This window comes from Lemur catta, chromosome 15 (genome assembly GCF_020740605.2).
Source record: "Lemur catta isolate mLemCat1 chromosome 15, mLemCat1.pri, whole genome shotgun sequence".
Lineage (NCBI taxonomy): Eukaryota > Metazoa > Chordata > Mammalia > Primates > Lemuridae > Lemur > Lemur catta.
In genome coordinates, this window is record NC_059142.1 from 1,127,099 (window position 1) to 1,148,606 (window position 21,508).

Genomic DNA, 21,508 nt, shown 5'->3' on the forward strand with positions numbered 1-21,508 from the left:
AATAACCTAATACACCTGTGCAATTATCCAAGAATCTAGGCTCATGGTCAATATTCGTTTTGTCACTTGACCTTTTCTGTATTGCAAAGGACCTATGCTTTGAAACTTTCACGGAAAGTTGAGTGGAGTTGAAATACCTACAAAATTACTTTCTAATCTTCTGAGTTCACTTCTTCAATTTGACACACGCATGAGAGGGGACCCCCGCCGCCCGGCCTAGGGGAGACTCCAGGGACCAGGCGCGGCGCCAGGCAGGAACTCGGCCGCGGTAGGAGCGGCGCTCGGCCGGCAGAGGGCGCCGGTCTCCAACGCTCGGAAGGAGGCGGGGCGGAGGGGGCGGGTCTAAGTCAAGATGGCGGCGGCGGCGGCGGCGGCGGCTGCGGCTGGAGGCAGCACCCGGTGCGCCGCGCGGAGCGAGGTCCTGGCGTGGGGCCGCGCGACGGGGCCGCGTCCTGCCCCTCAGGCCCGGGGCGCGTCGACTCCCGCGCTCCGCCAGCTCCCGGTGAGCGGGTCCCGGCGCCGGCAGCTCCGGCCTCCGCGCGCCTGCTCGGCCGAGGGCGCCCAGGACTCCCGCCGCGGGGTCGGCTTCTCGGCCGGGCGAGGGCGCCGCAGGCCCGGCGGGTCGGGACCGGTCCCCGCCGCCCGGCCTCCTCCCTCGGCCGCCCAGGGGCGCGTCGGGGCGGCGGGAGCTCGGCCGGGCGGGGGAAGCTCGTGGGGTTTGGAGGAAGAGTGGGCTGCGGGGCCGGCCCGGGGCTGTCCCGTGCGGGGCCGGGCGACGCGGGGCCGGGCTGGGGTCCCCGCAGGGGCGGGCCTGGGCTCGGCCTGGGGCGGAGTCGGGGGCCGACTGGGGAGCGCGGAAGGGGCCAGGGAGGGTGACAGCGCGGGACAGGTGCGTGAAGAGCAAATAAGTTCCCCTTTCTAACCAGACCACTTGCAAGGGGGCAGGGTGGGTCGCGGTGGAGACGGCAAAGATCCGAACCCTGTGCCTTCCGCCGTGCGTTGTTGGTGCTTTCACGTGTGAGGTCGGTGAGCCACTTCTTTTTGGCTCAGGGGGAGTTGAGAAGCTGTAGTTGAGAAATCGGCCCTAATGGAGAAGAGATGGAGTTCTTCCAATAAACTGGATCAGAATAGTCATGTATTGGATGGGAATGAAAAGTATTTGCTCAGAATGTGTCACTTTTCTTTCCATGATAGTTGCATGCTTCGGTGGCTCTTCAAGAGAGGAGTTAACCTTGGAGAGTAGTGGTATGGGTGATTCTAACCTTTGGGATTAGTGTATTCACCTGCATCAGATTTGCTTCCCTAATTATATCCTCACTATGTTGCAGTTTACATTGCTTGTGTGCACCCTGGTGAGGCAGTGATGGGAGGCGGAACATGGCAGTGTGCAAAGAGCAACAGGCCTGGGAGTTTAAAATGCTACGGAGATTCATTCATTCGTTCAACTTACTTGATCAACAGCTGCCCAGGCTGGGTCACATCATGGTCCTATGGATAACTGAAGAGTTGATGGTATTATTTAATTTTCAGTAGCTTTTTGAAAATGTTTTGATGTACCCTTTCTTAAAGGTGTTTATTGGATGAACCAACTTGTACTTGCCTGGGCTCCGGAGCAGACCAATTTTAGAATCTTATTTAGACATGAGTAAAAATTACAGAAGTAATAACCGCAAGTTACTGGAGGGAGAGATCGTGCATCTGATTTTCTCATTCTGTTAAAACATAGTGGAGGTTTATTTATTTTAATATTTATAGTACCTAGTTGCTTTGCCTTGCTTTAAGCACGCGTGTTAATGGAAATCAAGTTTTTTATATAGATATCGATGTATATATATAAAATAGACTAGGAAGTGATTGCTCACAGTATCAAAATACTCTTTCCTTTTACAAAAGGCTTGCCATATGTTGATCTACTCCCCCAGAGAAAATATAACAGAAACAGTCTCTAGTTTTGTAACTAACTGTGTGACATTTTGGAACTGATGGACCTTTCTGTGCTTCAGTTTCCTCATCTGTACTAGTAGGAAAACGTTTGCACTCCAGCAACAGAGTTGGCTGTTGTGAGCCTAGAGGGAGTTAATTGTTATGAAATCGCTTTCAACAGATGAAAGGATCATGTTTCTGTGAGGCAGTAACATCTGCACATCTCTCAGGGTGCTTACGCTTTCTACCTTGTATTGTTATTTTATCTCCTCTTGAGAGCAAGGTTGGCCCTTCTCTGATTTTTATCTTTATGTTTAAGGCATGGAGTAGGAGAGTGTGTGTGTGTGTGTGTGTGTGTGTGTGTGTATGTTGGATATTGACACTGCACATTTTTGTTGAATAAACAGGATTCAAATCAGAAAAATGTATTCACGTTACACTTTATCAGAATACACCTGTTAATCTGCCAGGACACATCGATAGCTGTGATTCTCTCCATGGCCTCTAGAGGAATATAGATTTTAACTGGATATCTTGGTGAATTTAAAAAAATACAGTCACACTTAAGTGTTTGGCCTGTCTTTTTAATTTTTTAAAAAAGCACGAAATGTTGGAAATTAACTTTTTAAAAATTTAATTCAGTAAAAGTTTGTCCCAAGGCTAAGCAAGTTTACGTTATTCAAATTGTTTAAAACATTTTTTAGAAATTTTGTGAAATGGTGAGATTTTCTTGTCATTGCTATCTGCCGTAGAAAGCAAAAGGCCTTTCGACAGACCAGGGGTTGATGCAGGTGAATGGTAGGCAGGCTATTTGTTACTCAAGCTTTTTGTGTGTTTGTTTTTGTTATTCAGTTTAAATTGTATTCTGTGATGTATCTTAGTTGTAATTTCGAATTTTTATTGATGTCTGAGGATGATAGAGCTTGAGCATATTTAGTTATTTCTATCTGTTCTTTCACTTCAAATATTGGATTTTGCTAGAATATGGCATAAAGCAAGAAGTAAAGGTTGATTAGAATTTATAATGTACAGCCTTAAAGATTCATGTATTTTCGTTCACTAACTTGTTCAAACAGTGTGAAGTAGCTTTTATGTTCAGGGCGCGTTACTCAGTGCTGAACAGGTCCAAAGCATAGTTCAGCAGACCAATTATATGCACAAATAACTAACTCCATAGATTGTCTCATATTTTGTCCTTTTCACGTTTGATGATGCAGAAAGTACATTTAGATGGTTAAGGAAACATTTCTTTTTCTATCAGGACTTCTTAGGAGTTTGGAAAACCTTGGAAGGCCAGGTGTGGTGGCTGAGGCCTTTAATCCTAGCACCGTGGGAGGCCGAGGTGGGAGAATCCTTTGAGCTCGGGAGTTCCAGACCAGCTTGCCCAAGAGTGAGATCCTGTCTCTACTGAAAAATAGAAAGAAATTAGCTGGACAACTAAAAATATATAGAAAAAATTAGCCGGGCATGGTGGCATAAGCCTGTAGCCCCAGCTACTCGGGAGGCCGAAGTAGAAGGATTGCTTGAGCCCAGGAGTTTGAGGTTGCTGTGGGCTAGGCTGATGCCACGGCACTCTAGCCAGAGGGACAGAGTGAGACTCTGTCTCAAAAAAAAAAAAAAAAGAAAGAAAAGAAAACCTAGGAAAAGCTTCTGTAATGTAGCAATAACTATATGTGGAGCATCTGTTTTTTATTTCGGTATTCTTGTGGTGGTATTTTTCCTTGAAGTGTTATACTGTGCTACCATTTTTTCCTACCACAGGAGCTTAAGTGGTCAAGATATTACTTGGATAGTCTTCAGATATAATCCATTTTTTTTTCTCTTTACATTTGAACGTCTGAGAATGTTCCTGTGGATTCTTCAATTTGCTTCTTCTATGTGTGGTGCCGTTACTTTTATTTTGCAGTGATCTCAGTTGGTTAAAATAAAATGCTAGTAATTTATAGAATGTAGGGTCATTTAGATGATCTAGTCTTACATGTTTTTAACTTTGAATGAATTTGAGGGTCACAGAAGTGATCTGCCTAAGTTGTTGCCATTGGACAGTAGCAGAATCCAAGTGTTCTCCCATCCAGTGTAGTGTTCATTCCATCACACCGTGTCATGCCGGGGTGATTCAGTGTGATAGCTGACACTTACTTAAAACAAAAATTGTAGTGAAGGGGGAATGAGAGATCACTTTGGATATTCAGCTTAGGTATTGAATTTAAGATACTTCTTAACGTTAAATTTCTGCAATGAAAATATAGTTTGAAAATATTGGTATTGATCTATGTCACTGATACGGTAATCACTGGGAATTATTTAGTTTGCTCAATTTTAAACCTGCTTTGATGAATATCTTCTTAACAAAAATGTCTTTGAGGTTATCTGGACCTAGCGATGCTTCATGGAATTTAAGTATTACAGTGATGGGAGTTTATGATACCAGTGGTTAGGTACCTCGAGACCAAAACAAATAGGTGAAATTATTTTATAAATTAGCAGTTTCTTGTTTCACCTACTCTCAGACTTGTGGAATTTTTTTTAAAGTATGAGATGCTTCAATTGTTACATAAAAGCTTAGATAAATAGCGCGGATACAAACTGTATACTTAATGTTATATTGAAAATCTCATTTGTGATATCAGTTTTCTATAGGTAGCCATGCCATATAATTTATTTTAAAGAAAAAAGCATATTCTCTTTAAACTGACAATCTTCACATAAATACTGAAGCATGACATATTTCTTTATTCTCTTTGGGCTATTAAATATTATGCTTATTTTGTGTTACATTAAGAAGCGTTGTTTTTGCTCATACTGTACTCCTTTCTGGAATCCTCTTTTCTGCCTTACCCTTCCAAACTCTACTACATCTAAATACTCCCTATTTTGAAGCTGACTTGGATATTCTTGTCCAAGAGGAAATGTGCTAGAATAGCTCTGAAAGTTTTCAAAGGAGCAGCAACAAAAAAGCCCAGGGAGGGGAAACTTGGCCTATGGGATATAAAAATCTCATAATGCTGTCATGATTTGAAAAGTGTGGCGTTGGCACAAGAAAAGACAACTTATTAATGGTGAGCGTAGTGTCGTGTATAAGTGGGAATATACTTGATAATAAAGATGTGCTTTTTTTCCTTATTTACTGTTTCAGGCCCACAGAAATATGCAAAGAGTGATTTAACAAATGTTCATCTACCACTATTGGTGATATAGAAAACATAATGTTTTATCATACTTCAGTTTTGGTGTCGTTTGTTTGTTTGTTTTTTGAGACAGGGTGTCACCCTGTTGCCCAGGCTGCGGTGTAGTGGTGCTATCGCATACCTCACTGCAACCTCCAACTCCTGCCTCAGCCTCCCAGGTAGCTGGGATTACAGCTGCACGCCACCACGCCCTGCTAATTTTCAGTTTTTTTTTCTGGAGACGGGGTCTCACCACGTTCACTCAGGCTGGTCTCCAGCTCCTGGCCTCAGTGCATCCTCCAGCCTCGGTCTCCCAGAGTGCAGGAATGACAGCAGTTTTTATTTTAAGAAATAAGGTGTTACAGATTGTACCTCTTCTTCATCTTTCTCCTTCCTTCCTTAGGTGTAACTAGTATCCTAAAGTGGATGTATATCTCACATGTGTTTATGCTTTTATTATATATGTGTATTGTAAATTGGTAGTATTGTTTTCTGTGTTGCTTACATGTGAATATCATTTTGTAAATTCTCTGCTTTTTTGAGGTTTATCTGTTTTGAAACAGTGAGCTCTAGTTAATTCACTGTAACTGCCATATAGTATTTTAGCATATGACTATACCACAATTTATCCGTTTTATTTATAGGCATTTAGGTTTTTCTCAGATTTTCCTATTGCAGTGCTGCAGTAAATACCTTTTGTAAGAAAGCGTGTGAGTTTCTCTAGGCTGTATACCTGTGAGTGAAATTGTTGGGTTGTAATAGGATGGCATTTCAGTCTGGGCAGGAAGACAGTCATATTCCTTACGTGTTTTGTTGGGATAATTGACTATCGATTAGGAAAGAAAATACAGCTAGATCCCTTTTTAGAAAAAAAAATCAGGCGATTAAGGAGCTAAATATAAAAAAATTAAAACTTTAAAAAGTATAAGGAATATGTAGAAGAATATTTTTGTAATTTGAGAGTGGAGAAGGTCTTTGAAAAGATGAAAGAAGTTGTGGATTCTGGAACAAATATGTATAACAAAGGCAGAAAAGGGATGAATATTCAGAATATACACAGCAGGAGAGAGAGAGATTTGAGCGATCTCTCAAAGCCCCGGGTGCTCTCCCCTACCTGTTCTAGGGCTCACCCACTCTGTCCCTCTCTGCCTCCCTCCTTCAGCCTCCTTGACTTGGCCGTTTGCTTTTGCCTCCAGACTCTGTAGTGCCTCCTCCTGGAATGTTCTTGTCTGTCCTAGGAAAGAAGAGGCGGATCTGTTTTGAAACATGTAACTCTTCCCTTCTTATCTCTCAAGCTTCAGCACAAAAGTCACCTTAGAATATAATTTGTTACCGAAAGGGGGACAATTTTTAGAATGAAATGGAGCATAATTAATAATTGCACTGGGACAAGGGTATAAACTGGGACTGTTTCAGGAAATCACAACGTATGGTCATCCTAGCTGTGATTTCTCTAATCGCCTGACCCCCTCATTCCTGTTGCCTCTTGGCCAGTCCTGTTGACCTATTACCTTGTTTTATTTATAGCACTTTATCGTATTATTTCATGATTATTTACAGTCTGTGTCTCTTCACAGTAAGCATATTTTGGTCACCCTTCTATGTCAATGTTTAGAACAGTGTTGGTACATAGTAGTGTACTACTTAATATTTGTTGACTATATAACATTTCTACTGTTGGTTTTAAAACCCTACTGTGGGCCGGGCGCGGTGGCTCACGCCTGTAATCCTAGCACTCTGGGAGGCCGAGGCGGGTGGATTGCTTGAGCTCAGGAGTTCGAGACCAGCCTGAGCAAGAGCGAGACCCCGTCTCTACTAAAAATAGAAAGAAATTATCTGGCCAACTAAAATATATATAGAAAAAATTAGCCGGGCATGGTGGCGCATGCCTGTAGTCCCAGCTACTCGGGAGGCTGAGGCAGGAGGATCGCTTAAGCCCAGGAGTTTGAGGTTGCTGTGAGCTAGGCTGACGCCACGGCACTCACTCTAGCCCGGGCAACACAGCGAGACCCTGTCTCAAAAAAAAAAAAAAAAAAAACCCTACTGTGAATATATGACAGAGACCCAGGAAAAATTGAATAATAATGGTATACACGAATTATACTTTATAAAAATAAAATTTTCTCATTTATGTGGACTTTCTCATTAGCTAAACTTTAAAAAAAACCATAATTTTCTTAGGTTTATGTGTTGCATATTTACAACAATTCCTTAAGAAACATTCTTAATCTTTTATCATTGGGTATCTCTGTGTTGAATGACGAGATGAACTCCTAGTGGTGGAATTGCTGTGGTAGAGGGTGTGCATGGTTTTAAGGCTTAGGTGTATATGGCCATTCTTCAGAAAACAATTTGTACCAGTTTACATACAAACTGGTAGTGTGTAAAAGAATGCCTCTTTCTCCAAACCCTCATCAACACTAGGCATTATTATTTTCTAATACTTTGCCAGTTTGCAAAAAATGATTTTGTTTTGCTTTTTTGTGATTATTGATGAAATTGGCTTACTTCATTTCTTTGATTTCCTTTGTTAATCCCATGTCCTGTCTTGCCTTATTTTTCTCTTGGGATCATTCATTCGGTTATTGATTAGTAAGATATGTATTTATATTGAATAGATCAAAATTTTGCCATTTGCAAGAAATATGTATATACTGGATAGACCAAAATTTTGCCATTGCACTGTTCTAGTTTGTGGTTTGCCTTTTTCCAATTTTAAATTTTAACTTATTATGGGAACATAATAGTTGTATATATTTATAGGGTGCATGTGATGTTTTGATACAGGCATATAATGTGTATTAATCAAATCAGGGTAATTGTTGTATCCATCACCTCAAGCATTTCTTTGTAGTCACTTTGTTGTGCTATCAAGTATGGTTCATCCCGTCTAGCTATCCAGCTATATTGGCGCACCCTTTAAGCATCCCCACTTTATTGCCCCCCTCCCATCACCCTTTCTACCCTCTGGTAACCAGCATTTTCTTTTCTGTCTCCATTAAATCAATTGTTTTACTATTTGTCTCCCACATATGTATGAGGACATGTGAGATTTGTCTTTCTGTGCTTGGCTTATTTTACTTAACATAGTGCTCTCCACTTCCACCCATGTTGTTACAAATGGCAGGATTTCATTCTTTTTTATGGCTGTATAATATTCCGTTGCGTATATGTACCACAATTTCTTTACATAGTCAGCTTTTGATGGACAGTGGTTTGCCTTTTTAAGGTGTCTTTGCTGTAAAGAAAAATAAAAAATATATTTTATAAATGAAAGATACCAATCTTACTTGTGTTTCTGAGGTCGTGTTTAGGATGTCTTTCTCTTCCTAATTTACATATGTATGTCAGGATGTTTGAAAGTACTGCAAATATTACCTGATCTTTTAAAGGACTACAGACTGGAAATCCCTTTGAGAATATGAGTGTCCTTGATTTCCTTGCTTTATCATAAGAGTCAAGGAAGAAATTAAAAGGGAAAAAAGAAAATAAAAGCAAATGGTAATTTCTGCAATTACTGGAGAGCTTTCCAGGGGGAAGATTTAGGACAGAAACCAAATACTGATGTAGTGACTCTCTGATACTATATTTCAGCAAAAAGATATTAATTTACCTCTAAGATAAAGTGCTGCTAATTAAACCATAAAATGTCATTGATTGTAGGATGCATATTGACTTTAGAGTCGTTAAGAGTTGAATACAATATTTCCTCTGCGCAAATGCTTACCTTATAAATACTCTTGAATTCTTTTTATGATTGATTTTTTTGTAGTGATGGGGTCTTGCTGTGTTGCCCAGTCTCATCTGAGATCTCCTGGGCTTAAGTGAGCCTCTTGCCTAGGCCTCCCTCCGTGCTGGGATTCAGGCATGAGCGGCTGTCCTGGGCCTACAGTTGACTTTTTCACAACTCTGAAATTTAGAACCATGTGTTTTTGTTTTTATGATGTATTTGTTTATTAGGTATTTATAGAATGACATTTACTAAACAGCTGCCATGTGCCAGGTCCTATGGTAAGATTTTAGATACATATTTTTACGTTACGTAGGTAATTATATTATTTTTCATATATTAAAAAACCTTTTTATTTTTTTTGAGACAGAGTCTCACTCTGTTGACCAGACTAGAGTGCCGTGGCGTCAGCCTAGCTCACAGCAACCTCAAACTCCTGGGCTCAAGCAATCCTACTGCCTCAGCCTCCCGAGTAGCTGGGACTACAGGCATGCGCCACCATGCCCGGCTAATTTTTTCTACATGTATGTTTAGTTGGCCAGATAATTTCTTTCTATTTTTAGTAGAGACGGGGTCTCACTCTTGCTCAGGCTGGTCTCGAACTCCTGACCTTGAGTGATCCACCCACCTCGGCCTCCCAGAGTGCTAGGATTACAGGCGTGAGCCACCGTGCCCGGCCTTCTTTTTTAAATATAAAGGAAATGACTCATTAATGTGTTTCAAACCTCAGGAACTTCCATTATATTAAGTAAATACATGAGATAAAGCTGTTATTGATAATTGTGGTTTTATTTATGTAGCTATGGTTATAATTTATTGGAAGTACACCTGGTGGTTTAGTTCTTATCAGTTCTATGTTTTCTCATCCTGTTTAGGTGGTTTCCCGGAAACATGATTGTTGGACTTGATCTCACAGCCTGGTGAGGACTTCTCTACTGCGAATGTCAAGTTCAGGTTATCCTCCCACCTCTGTCTAGTATACCTATCCCAACACCCACCACCAGCAGGTAAGGTGTGCAAATGTGGATGTATTTTTCTTTACTTTTCCTATTTAATTCATTTGTTGGTGAGAAACCAAATATACTTTTTTTTTTTTTTTTAATGACAAGAACCATTCTCAAAGATGGGGAACCAAAATTTGGGAATTAATTATCCCTGTCTTTTTACAATGGTTTTATGCTAGATTTCAGGGATTGAACATGTCTTTGCTTTTGCTTGTAGGAGTTGTTGATAGAAAAGTGTCAGTTGCCTAGAGTTTCTGGGTTAAGACCTATGTTTATAATCCAAGTTCCAGTTGAGTTTTAAGCTGGCCAGATAACTTGGTCTCTCTTGAGTCGTGGCCAGGATAAAAGCTTCTACCTTCTTGAGATTTGCAGGTAGGAGGATTTGTATTGTATGATGAGTTTGTATGATTGGTTTGCCTTGTGAAAAATAAAATGAGGTGAAATGGTTAGCTGAGAGTGGAGCAGAGATAGGGGTGTAAGAAGTTTTAAGAAAATAGGAAAGAAAGGAATGAAAAGTGGTCATCTCCAAGAATAAGCAAGCAGATTTCTGAGCAAAATATAGTTGAGTACTACTGGATACTACTGACGATTCCTTTCAAGTGTGGTTGTGGTTACAGAGTGAGAATGGACGTCCTTAACACTGGTCCTGCGTAGGGCGACATTTTCTCTTTCACTAGTAAGTGTAATGTTAGTTGCATGTTTTTGTCGATATCCTTTTTTGGTTGAAGAAGTTGCTTTCTCTTCCTAGTTTGAGAATTTTTATTATGATCGAGTGTTGAATTTTTCTTGTGGATCCTCCCTACACCAATATTCTTCGTCTGATTACTAATTTTCTAGATCATTGTTGCTGCTGCTTTTTTTTTTTTAAAAATCAACTTTGTAGTTTAGTTTATATATACAATAAAATGTACTCATAATATGTATACATTGTAACAACTTTTGACAAACTTTATGTACCCGTAAAACCATCACCAAAATGAAGATAAAGAACAATTATATCACCCCAGATAGATCATGGTACCCCATCTAGGTCAGTCTTCTTCCTCCACTTCCTACTAACCGCAGCTCCCAGGAAACTACTGATCTACTTTCTGTCATAATAGATTGTACTTGTTTGAGTTTCAGATGACTCTTTTGTCTATGGCCTCTTTTGCTTCCCATAATATTTTTGAGATTTATCTATGCCTGGCATAGATAAATAAGTAGTTCATTCCTTTCTGTTGCTGGGTATGGATATACCACAGTTTGTTTATCTAGTCATCTATTTCAGTTTTGGTTATTATAAATAAAGTTATTCCAAGAACATATATGTTGTATCTAGATTATTGAAAGAAGTATTGCCTTATTTTTGTAACAGTGTCCTTTGGAGAGCATGTGTGTTTACTTTTTCTCAAGTTCAATTTATTATTTTTGTATTTTGTGCTTTTTGTGTCATTACTAAGAACTTTTTGCTAAACTCAAGGTCACTAAGATTTTCAGCTATGTTTTCTCCTCTAAGTTTTATAATTTTAGGTTTTACGTGTAGGTCTATGATCCATTTTGAATTAAATTTTGTATGTGGTGTGAGCTAAGAGTTGAGGTTCAGTCTTTTGCCATTAAGAATGGTGTTAGTTTGGGAAATATTTCCTCCACCTGTATTTTCTTAAAGGTTTGTAGGATTGGTATTTTTTCTTCCTTAGATCCTTGATAGAATTTAGCAATGATGCCTTTGGGCCTAGAATTTTTTTGTGTGGAGAGAATTTAAAATATGAACTCAATGTTTTTTTTTTGACATAATGTCTTTCTTTGTTGTCCAGGGTGGAGTGCAGTGGCATCATCATAGCTCACTGTAACCTGGAACTTTTTGGCTCAAGTGATCCTCAGCCTCCTGAGTAGCTGGGACTATAGGCACATGCCACCATAACTGGCTAATTTTTTTATTTTTTGTATAGATGGGGTCTCACCGTGTTGCCTACGCTGGTCTCAAACTCCTGCTCTCAAGCAGTCCTCCCACCTTGGCCTCCCAAAGTGCTGGGGTTACAGGCATGCGCCATAGCGCCTGCCTTTCAGTTTCTTTAATATTTATATTCAGATGCTCTATTTTTTCTTGAGTCAGTTTGGGTCGGTTTTAGTGTGTAAGGTATCATATTTATTGATGTAAATTGTCACAGTATTCTCTTATCATTTTCACGTCTTTGAGATGTGTTGTGAGGTTGTTCCTCATGTTGATAATAAGTGTTTTATTCCTATTTAATCAATCTACCTAGAGGTTTATCAATATAGTAGATTCTTTTTTTGAAGAACTAGCTTTGGTTTCAGTGATTTTAACTTTTTTTTTGTATTTCACTGATTTCTGCTCTTTATTATTTTCTTTCTTCTATAATTGCCTATATATATATATATATATATATACCATTTCTTACGTCCTTTGTTCCTTTAAATATGTTCAAGTTTCCTTCTGGTATCCTTGTATTTTCACCTGAAGAATTTTATTTCTGTTAGTACAGGACTCTTGGCAATGAATTCTCCCAGCTTTTGTTTGCCTGGAAAAGTTTTTATTTCAACTTTATTTTTGAAGACTATTTTCAGTCGATATAAATTCTAAATTGATAGTTTTTTTAGCACTTTAAAAGATATCATTTCATTGTATTCTGGATTGTATGGTTTCTGACTAGAAGCTTGTGGTCATTGTTATCTTTATTCATTTATATATGAAGTGTATTTTCTCCTCTCTTGTCATTTTTAAGATTTTTTTCTTTGTCATGGCTTTTTTCAAAATTTGATTATTATGTGCCTTTGTTGTGCTTTTTGAGTGAATATGTTATTGTGTTTGGCATTCACCGAGCTTCTTGATTCTGTGGATTCATAATTTTCATAAAATTTGGGCAGTTTGGGGCCATCATTTCTTTAAATATTTTTTTCTGTCTCCTCTCCCCCTAGTTTCCAGTTACTCATGTTTCATCTTATCCCACAGGTCAGTGGTCCTCTATTCTTTTTTTCTTTCCTGTGTTGTTTTTTTTTTTTTTTTTCCAAAATCCCTTAGCTTCATTTTGCTATGGTTTCATGGTCAATGATCTTTTCTTTTATAGTTTCCAACCTTCTGTTAATTTCATCCAGTGATACTTTTATAGCAAATGTTAGATTTTTTCATTCTTGATTGGAATATGAACATTGAAGTTTACACTTTTTTAATGCGGACTTTCATTGTATTCCTATGGAGTTGGATTCCCCTGGTAGGCAGTTAAGTTACTTTTGAGGCTTCTTTTGAGTTTTCCCTTTTCTGGACATTTCGTATAAATGGAATCGTACACTTCTTTCATTTAGCATGCTGTTTTGGAAGTGTATCCATGTTGTAGCATGAAGTTCGCTGGTTTTTATTGCTAGTTGTATTCCATTGTATGGAAATGCTACATTTTTTAATCTATTCACCAATCCACAGACATGGGATTTTCAGTTTTTGGCTATAAGGTACCATAACGTACAAGTCTTTCTGGCAAGCACATATTTTAATTTCTCTTGAGTATATGTCTACCAAAGGACTTGCAGGATTGTACGGTAAGTTTAAATTTCACTATTTTGGAAAGTTATCACACCGTTTTCCAAAGCGGCTGCACCATTTTATATTCCCACCAGCAACGTATCTGTTTCTCAGCATCCTCGTCAACACTTATTTTATTTCTTTTTTATTATAAGCATTTGTGAATGTGCAACAGTATCTTTATGATTCTAATTTATATTTTCCTAATGACTAAGGATACTGAGTATCTTTCCATGTGCTCATTAGCCATTCCTGTATATTCTTGGTGAAATCTCTATTCTTTTAATGGGATTGTTTGTCTTCATATTGGGTTGTAAGTGTTCTTTATATATTATGGGTATAAAATCTTTTATTAGATACATGATTGTAACTACTTTTTTTCAGTCTGTGGCTTGTATTTTCACTTTCTTAATATTGTCTTTGGAAGCGTTAACATTTTTAATTTTAGTGAAGCTCAAATCATTTTTCTTCACCTCCCTGCTTTTGATGTCATATCAAAGAACAAGCTATCTAATGTAAGGTCACACATTTTGTTCTAGAAGTTTTATAGTTTTAGCTTCTATACTCAGACAATCCATTATGAGAAATCTTTGTTTCTGGTGTCAGGTAAGGGTTTAAATTCTTAGGTTTGCCTGGGGATCTCCAGTTGTGCCAGCACTACTTGTTACAAAGACTGTCCTTGCTCACTGAATTGCCTTAGCACCTTGTCAAAACTACATTGAACTAAATGTAAGTGTTTATTTCTGGACTCTCAGTTCTGTGCCTTTGATCTATAATACCTCTTTTTATGCCAGGAGCATGCCATCTCAATTCCTGTAGATGTACAGTCAGTTTTGCATAGGATAGTATATGTCCTCCAATTCTGTTGTTTTTCAAAATTGTTTTGGCTGTTCTTAGTCCTTTGCATTTCCATATATATTTTAGGATCCGCTGTTAGGTCTACACAAAGCCTGTTGGGATTGTGCCGATAGGAGATTGTGTTTTATATGAGATTTTCATGGGGATTGTGTTGAATCTACGGGTCAATTTCAGAGAATCACTCTATTTACAATATTGAGTCTTCCTAGTCACAAACACAGTGTGTCTTCCCAGTTAGATCTTCAACTTCTGTCAGCAAAGACTTTTAGTTTTCAGTGTAAAAGCCTTGTATTTCTTTTGTTAAATTTGTTCCTGAGGTTTTCTTTTTAATGCTATTATGAATTGAATTGTTTTCTTTGTTTCTTTCTTTTTTTTGGAGACAGAGTCTCACTCTGTTGCCCAGGCTAGAGTGCCCTGGCGTCAGCCTTGCTCACAGCAACCTCAAACTCCTGGGCTCAAGCAATCCTCCTGCCTCAGCTGGGAGTACAGGCATGTGCCACCATGCCCGGCTAATTTTTTCTATATATTTTTAGCTGTCCAGATAATTTCTTTCTATTTTTAGTAGAGACGGGGTCTCATTCTTGCCAGGCTGGTCTTGAACTCCTGACCTCAAGCGATCCACCCACCTCGGCCTCCCAGAGTGCTAGGATTACAGGCGTGAGCCACTGCGCCAAGCCTTTTTTTTTTTCTCATTTATATTTTTAGAGATAGGATATCGCTCTATTGCCCAGGCTGGAGTGCAGTAGTGCAGTCATAGCTTACCATGACCTCCAATTCCTGGACTTAAGTACTCCTCCTGCCTGAGCTTCCCAAGTAGCTGGGACTACAGACATGCACCACCATGCTAAGCTAATTTAACAACAAAAAGAATTTTTTAAGAGCTGGAGTCTCTCTATTTTGCCCAGGCTGGTCTCAAACTTCTGGACTCAAGTGATCCTCCCACAGCACTGGGATTACAGGTGTGAACCACCATGCCCTGCCTGAATTATTTTCTGAACTTTATCTTCAAATTGCTTATTATAAGCATAAAGAAATACAATTGATATTTATGTTTTGATCTTGTTTCCTATAACCTTGCTGAACTCATTTATTATTTCTAATATATTTTTGTGATTTTTTGAGTTTTCTATATTTAGGTCAAATTATCTAAGAATAAGATGATTTTATTTTTTCCTTTCTAATCCAGATGCCTTCTATTTCCTTTCTATTCCTACTTTCTTGAGAATTTTTATCACAAATAGGTGTTGGATTTTGTCAGATACCTTTTCTGAGTCTATTTGGATGATTACATGGTTTTTGTCCTTTATTCTGCTCCGAATTGGTATACTACATTGACATTTTCAAATGTGAAAGCAATTTCGCATTCCTGGGATAAACCACATTTGGTCAAGGTGTATAATCCTTTCTATATATTACTGGATTTAATTTGCTAATATTTCCTTGAGGATTTTTGTGTCTGTATTCATGAGGGATATTAGCCTGTAGTTTTTTGGTTCTTGTGATTTTTTTTTTTTTTTTTTGCTTTTCATATCAAGTTAATACTAACTTCGGGAAAAATGAGAAGTTTTCCCTCCTCTTCTAAATCATGGAAGAGTTTGTGAAAAATTGACATTATTTCTTCTTTAAATATCTAATAGAATTCATCAGCGAAGCTAGCTAGGCCTGACTTTATGAGAATTCAATTACTAAGTCAGTTTCTTTGATATAGGTTCATTCAGATTTTCTGTTTCTTCCTGGATTCATTTCAGTAATTTGACTCTAAGAATTTTTTTCCGTTTCATCTAAGTTATCTCCTTTGTTGACATAAATTCGGTCATGGCATTCCTTTGTAATTCTTTTAATTTCTGTTAGGTTGTTATTGGTGTCATTTATTTCTGCTCTAATCTTTAGTATTTCCTTCTTTCAGCTCGTGTTTGGTTTAGTTTGCTTTTTCTTCTAGTTTCTTAAAGTAAAAGCTCAAGTTACTAATTTGAGACCTATCGTCTATCCTAGTACAGGTATTTAAAGCTCCAAATTTTCCCCTAAGCTTAGCTGCATCCCACAAATTTTGATACATGTGTTTTCATTTTCATTCATTTCAAAATATTTTCTAGTTTCCGTTGTGATTTCTTCTTTACCCATGAGGTATTTAAAAGCCTTTGAGAATTTCCCAGTCTTCTTTCCACTGTTGTTTTCCATTGCCGTTTAAAACTTCACTGTGGTTAAGGACATACTTTTTATCATCTGAATCCTTTCAAATTTATCAGTGGTTTTATGGCCTAGTATATGATCTATCCTAGAGAATGTTCCATTTTGCACTTGAGAAGAATGCATATTCTGCTGTCATTTGTGGAATGTTCTATTGAGAGTGAGAGATTAAAGTCTGTTATTGTTCAATTGTCTATCGTTCCTTTCAGTTCTGTCAATGTTTGCTTAATGTATTTTGGGGCTCTGTTTTAGTTGTGTATTCACTCACAATTGTTATATCTTTCTGACAGATTGACCCTTTATTCATATGATATTGCCCTGGTGACTCTAGTCCTATTTGTAGTTTTCAAGTCTATTTTGTCTGCTATTAATATAACTATTTCACATCTCTTACTGTTAATATTTGCTTTCAACTTCTTTAAATCTAAAGTGTGTCTCTTATAGAAAGCATATTGTAAGATTTTTTGGATTGGCTGGTGCCAGAGAAAGAAAGAGGAGCAGAGTTGAAAGGGATAAGTAAAGAGGCTTTATTGGGGTGCTCCTGGGTGAGGGTAACGGGTCCCAAGAGAGGGGGGCCCGGGCGAGATTCTCGGGTCCTAGAAGAGAGAGAGAGACCCAAGAAGTCGCATCGCCCAGAAGTCTGAGTGGGTTTATATATGTTTTTAGGGCAGGGGGTAGGGGTTTCTTTGGCAGGAAGATTTATGGTGGGGAGAGCAAGGAATTTTCCGTTGCACTTTTAGGGCCGGTATTGAGAAATAGGAGGGGCTGGTGGTATGTGTGGACTCTAGGAACCGAGACTCTTATCAGGGCAACCATCCAGGTGTGGTCATCCTTTAACTTAGCTGGGCCTTGCAGGCATTGTCCTTGGCAGGTCTCGTGGGCTTCTTCTTTTTCCATTAGGGAGGGGAGGGGTGCCTGCCACCAGCCTTACACATATATTTGGATCTTGTTTGGTTTTCTTTTAGTCAAGTCTGACAATCTCTGCCTTTTGATTGGATTGTTCAGTTCTTTCACATTTTAATAGAATTATTGATGTAAGTAGATTGAAATCTGCCATTTTCCTATTTTGTTTGCTATATGTCTCTTATGCTATTTTCCTTTTTCTCTTTTACTGCCTTCTTTTTGTTAAATAAATATAGTCTATCAGTTTTATCTTTTTAACTATACATGTTTTAGTTATTTTTTAGTAATTCCTCTTGGAATTACAATTTACATTATAATTTATCACAATCTACTTCAAGTTAATACCAACTTAATTCATATAAAATACAGAAACTTTGCCCTAATGTAGCTCCATTTCCTTCTCCTTTGATACTATCCTTGTCATGTGTATCACATCTCTATGTGTTATAAATCAACAGTACAGTGTCCTAATTATTGTTTTATGCAATCTCACATAAATCTTTAAAGAAGGGAAGAAAAGAATAAAATGTAAACCTATACAATCTTGTATGTTAATCTACTCCTTTACCATTCACAGTTCTCTTTATTTCTTTCTTTGTACTGATCTGAGTTGCCATCTGGGCTTGTTTTTTCTCAGCTGAAAAGACTTCCTTTAGTATTGCTTGTAAGGCAGGTCAGCAAGCAACAAATTCTTTCCGTCTGTTCATTGAGGAAGAGGCTTTGCTTTGCTTCTTAAAATTTCATGGGAAGAAAGAAAACTAATCTCCATAAAGGTCAGTTTTTTAGTTAGGAAGGAGATCGACCTTATCTATGTATTAATTTCATTTCTAACTATTTATATATAATACTTTCAAGGCAGTGATTGGTGATAGAGGGTAAAGATACAAGATTAATTGTTTAAATAAATATTTTGAAATAGATGTTTTGTGTAAAAGTGTGGAGGTGATTTGGTTATTTGACCAAAGCATGTGATGTTCAGGACCTTGGTAGGAGTAACAATCTCACTGGGTGACAACGTAACCAAATTTTAACCAAGTACAGCAACAGATACACTATAAATAATATAACAATATAATTCCACACTTTGTTATACAACCAGCAGGGCCAACTTTTAGCTCTGTTTGCTTTTGAGATCTTAAAGGCTAGAAAACCAAAAATAAAGGGGAGAGTGTTAACTCATATTAACCAATTGGAAAAATTAGAAAAGGTGGGAAAAATTTAAAAAGGATCATTAATAAAAATTAGAATATTAAACTGACAGTCTTGTTCATTTGAAGAGAAGTGTGTGTGTGTGTGTGTGTGTGTGTGGTGTAGGTTCAGGAATAATCACGTGAACTACGCGCTCCACTTTATGGGAATTATCCATATTACACATGCTGGATGGATTAATGGTTTATAAAAAAAAGTCTGGTAGCTTGACTTCCTAAAGTTCATTTTTGCTTGTGCTGTCATATGATAGCTCATCTTCAGTAAGTATCTGTGCCTTTGGACAAGGCCTCCAGGGGCTTGGCACATAATTCATAACAATAACGGAACTGACATGCTTAGTATTGATAGCCTTGGGACCCCGGCATATTTGGAGAGAAGGAGAAGTTATATCACCTGCAAAAAGGCTAATGAGATAGGCAGATTTCAGGGGAAAATGATCTTTTTGTGCTGCCCTTTGACCTTGTTCTACCAGTGGGACTCGTGTCTGAAGTGTAATGATTCCAGCACGCCCTTCCTGAGTGTGAGATTACAGGACATTCGGGGTGAGTTCTGCAGAAGTTGGAGCATTCGCCAGTAAACACCAACTTAATTGGATGCCTTAATTATGTCACCTTCACTCCCAGGACATAACCCCAGGGACAGTTTGAGGACTGGATTTCAGTTCAAAATCTGGGTCTGTTCTCCAGCTTTCAGTATGGTCTTTCAGACAGTTAGCCGTGGTCCTCTGCAACTTGGAGAATATTCGTATATTTGGCAGGTGGAAATGCAGTTCTGGGTCTCAGGAGAGAATTCGGGGGAGGAGGAAGCGATGTGAGAATACGTCTAAACCGGGTTGGCCTGTTTTCCAAGGCAGTTCTCTGGGAGACAGCCATCTTGAAGCAGGTGGCACTGCCAGGACGCTGCTGGCCCTCTGCTAGCAGGTGGATTACTCCCTCGGGTCTCCAGACGTTGCATCAGCACGGGACTGATTCAAAAGGAACAGAGAATCTGTGACTGTTTCAAGGTTTCTGAAACCTTAGGATCTTAAACATGAAGCCATTCTCCAAGCTAGCAATGTGCTAGCTAGTAGAACACAGGAACTAATTGGAGAAAGCGGGCATTTGGGGTACATTAGAAATTCAATATCAGCTTTGTAAAGTGTTTAATAATTAGCCACAGCTTTTGTCTCTCTCCCTGCAGCTAGTGACATGAAAGTGATTAGGCTTCTAAAAAACAGTTTAAGCTTACGAAATGTATTAAGTAACAAGGTTTTTAATCAACAGTTCATTGATTCCAGCAGGACAGTTGTGAGAGCAAAAAGCTCTGGATGCTGGTAGCATAAATCTGTAGGCCAGTTCGCTGCTACTTAAAAAAATCAGAGCAAGAGATATGGTAGAGGAATTTAATCCCCCTCCCCCTGCCTTTAGTAGTAACTTTAAGACAAGGGGAAAAGTTACCATAATACTAAAAATATTATTCCGATGTAAAACCAGAAGCTTTGTACCTTTCGTTTATCCTCCTTTTCACATTTACATTTTAGATAAAAGCGGTTTACAATGTGTCACTTTTATTATCTGTACTCAATAAATATTTCATGAGATTTCCAATTTAAAATACCATGCCTAAGGCAGACGACTAAAATAATTGAGAATTGAGAAATATAAAAATTTGTAGGCCAGGCGCGGTGGCTCACGCCTGTAATCCTAGCACTCTGGGATGCCGAGGTGGGTGGATCGCTCAAGATCAGGAGTTCGAGACCAGCCTGAGCAAGAGGGAGACCCCGTCTCTACTAAAAATAGAAAGAAATTATATGGACAACTAAAATATATGTGTAGAAAAAATTAGCCGGGCATGGTGGCTCATGCCTGTAGTCCCAGCTACTCGGGAGGCTGAGGCAGTAGGATCGCTTAAGCCCAGGAGTTTGAGGTTGCTGTGAGCTAGGCTGACGCCACGGCACTCACTCTAGCCCTGGCAACAGAGTGAGACTCTGTCTCAAAAAAAAAAAAAACAAAAAATTGTAACCATACTAAAAATGATAAACAATATAATACCCGAAACTTGGAGGAGTCTCGGTAACTACGAGGCTGATAGAACTGGATTGAGAACCACATCTCTCTGTTTTTTCACCTGAAACAGAAACCTCCTACAAACAGACCTGAAGATTCTTCATTTCTAATTTTCTGCAAGCAACTCGGGAGTCCGGGGCTACACCAATCAGAAGACCAGGCGCCAAGCCTCTCTCTTGGGACGGTGACTTTCTGAGGAAGCCGTGTCCCTGATCCCCATCACCATGCCCATCGGGTCCCACCTCCTGCACCCACTCCAGGATGGCAGCTTGCAACAACTGGGTGGGAAACCGAGGAAAGTGGTGCTGAACTGTGTTGCCTGAGCTGCGTTGACCACTGAAGTCGATCCTGCCACTGGCTATGGGGGTTCCAAAGCGAACAGAGAGGATGGGCACAAAATGATCAAAGTGGAATTTTCCAGGACCGAAGGGTTACAAGTCTAGAGAGACAGGAATTTTTACATTACAAAGGGCTACAGACTGCCAAGTAGGCTGAAATCTTCTCACATACCCTTGTATGCTTTTAAAGGAAAGGGAAACCAAAGAATTTTGTTTGTAATTAAGGTTCTTCCTGGGAATGGGAGTGTGAAGATGTTTCATTTTCCATCGTCTATATTTCTATATTATTTGGATTTTATTCTGACAATGACATTATAATCCAAAAATTAAAAATATTTCTATTTAAATATAACTAAAGGCCAGGCATGGTGGGTCACACCTATAATCCCAGTATTTTAAGAGGCTGAGGTGGGAGGATTGCTTGAGGTCAGGAGTTCAAGACCAGCCTTGGCAACATAGCAAGACCTCGTCTCTAGAAAAAATTAAAAAATTAGCCCCGCATGGTGGCACATGCCCGTGTTCCTAGCTAGCAACTCAGGAGGCTGAGGCAGGAGGACTGCTTGTTCCCAGGAGTTTGAGGCTGCAGTGAGCTATGATCTCTCTCACAACTGCACTCCAGCTTAGCCA

General features: G+C 39.1%; 1 long non-coding RNA gene across 1 annotated transcript in view; it reads left to right on the forward strand.

The window, feature by feature from the left end:
- The first annotated feature begins 402 nt into the window (after window positions 1-402).
- LOC123650563 overlaps window positions 403-21,508 on the forward strand; it is a 35,737-nt gene continuing 14,631 nt past the window's right edge. The window contains exons 1-3 of the long non-coding RNA XR_006739408.1: window positions 403-502; window positions 1,329-1,512; window positions 9,696-9,827. This is a non-coding gene — a long non-coding RNA (uncharacterized LOC123650563). The remainder of the gene's footprint in view (window positions 503-1,328; window positions 1,513-9,695; window positions 9,828-21,508) is intronic.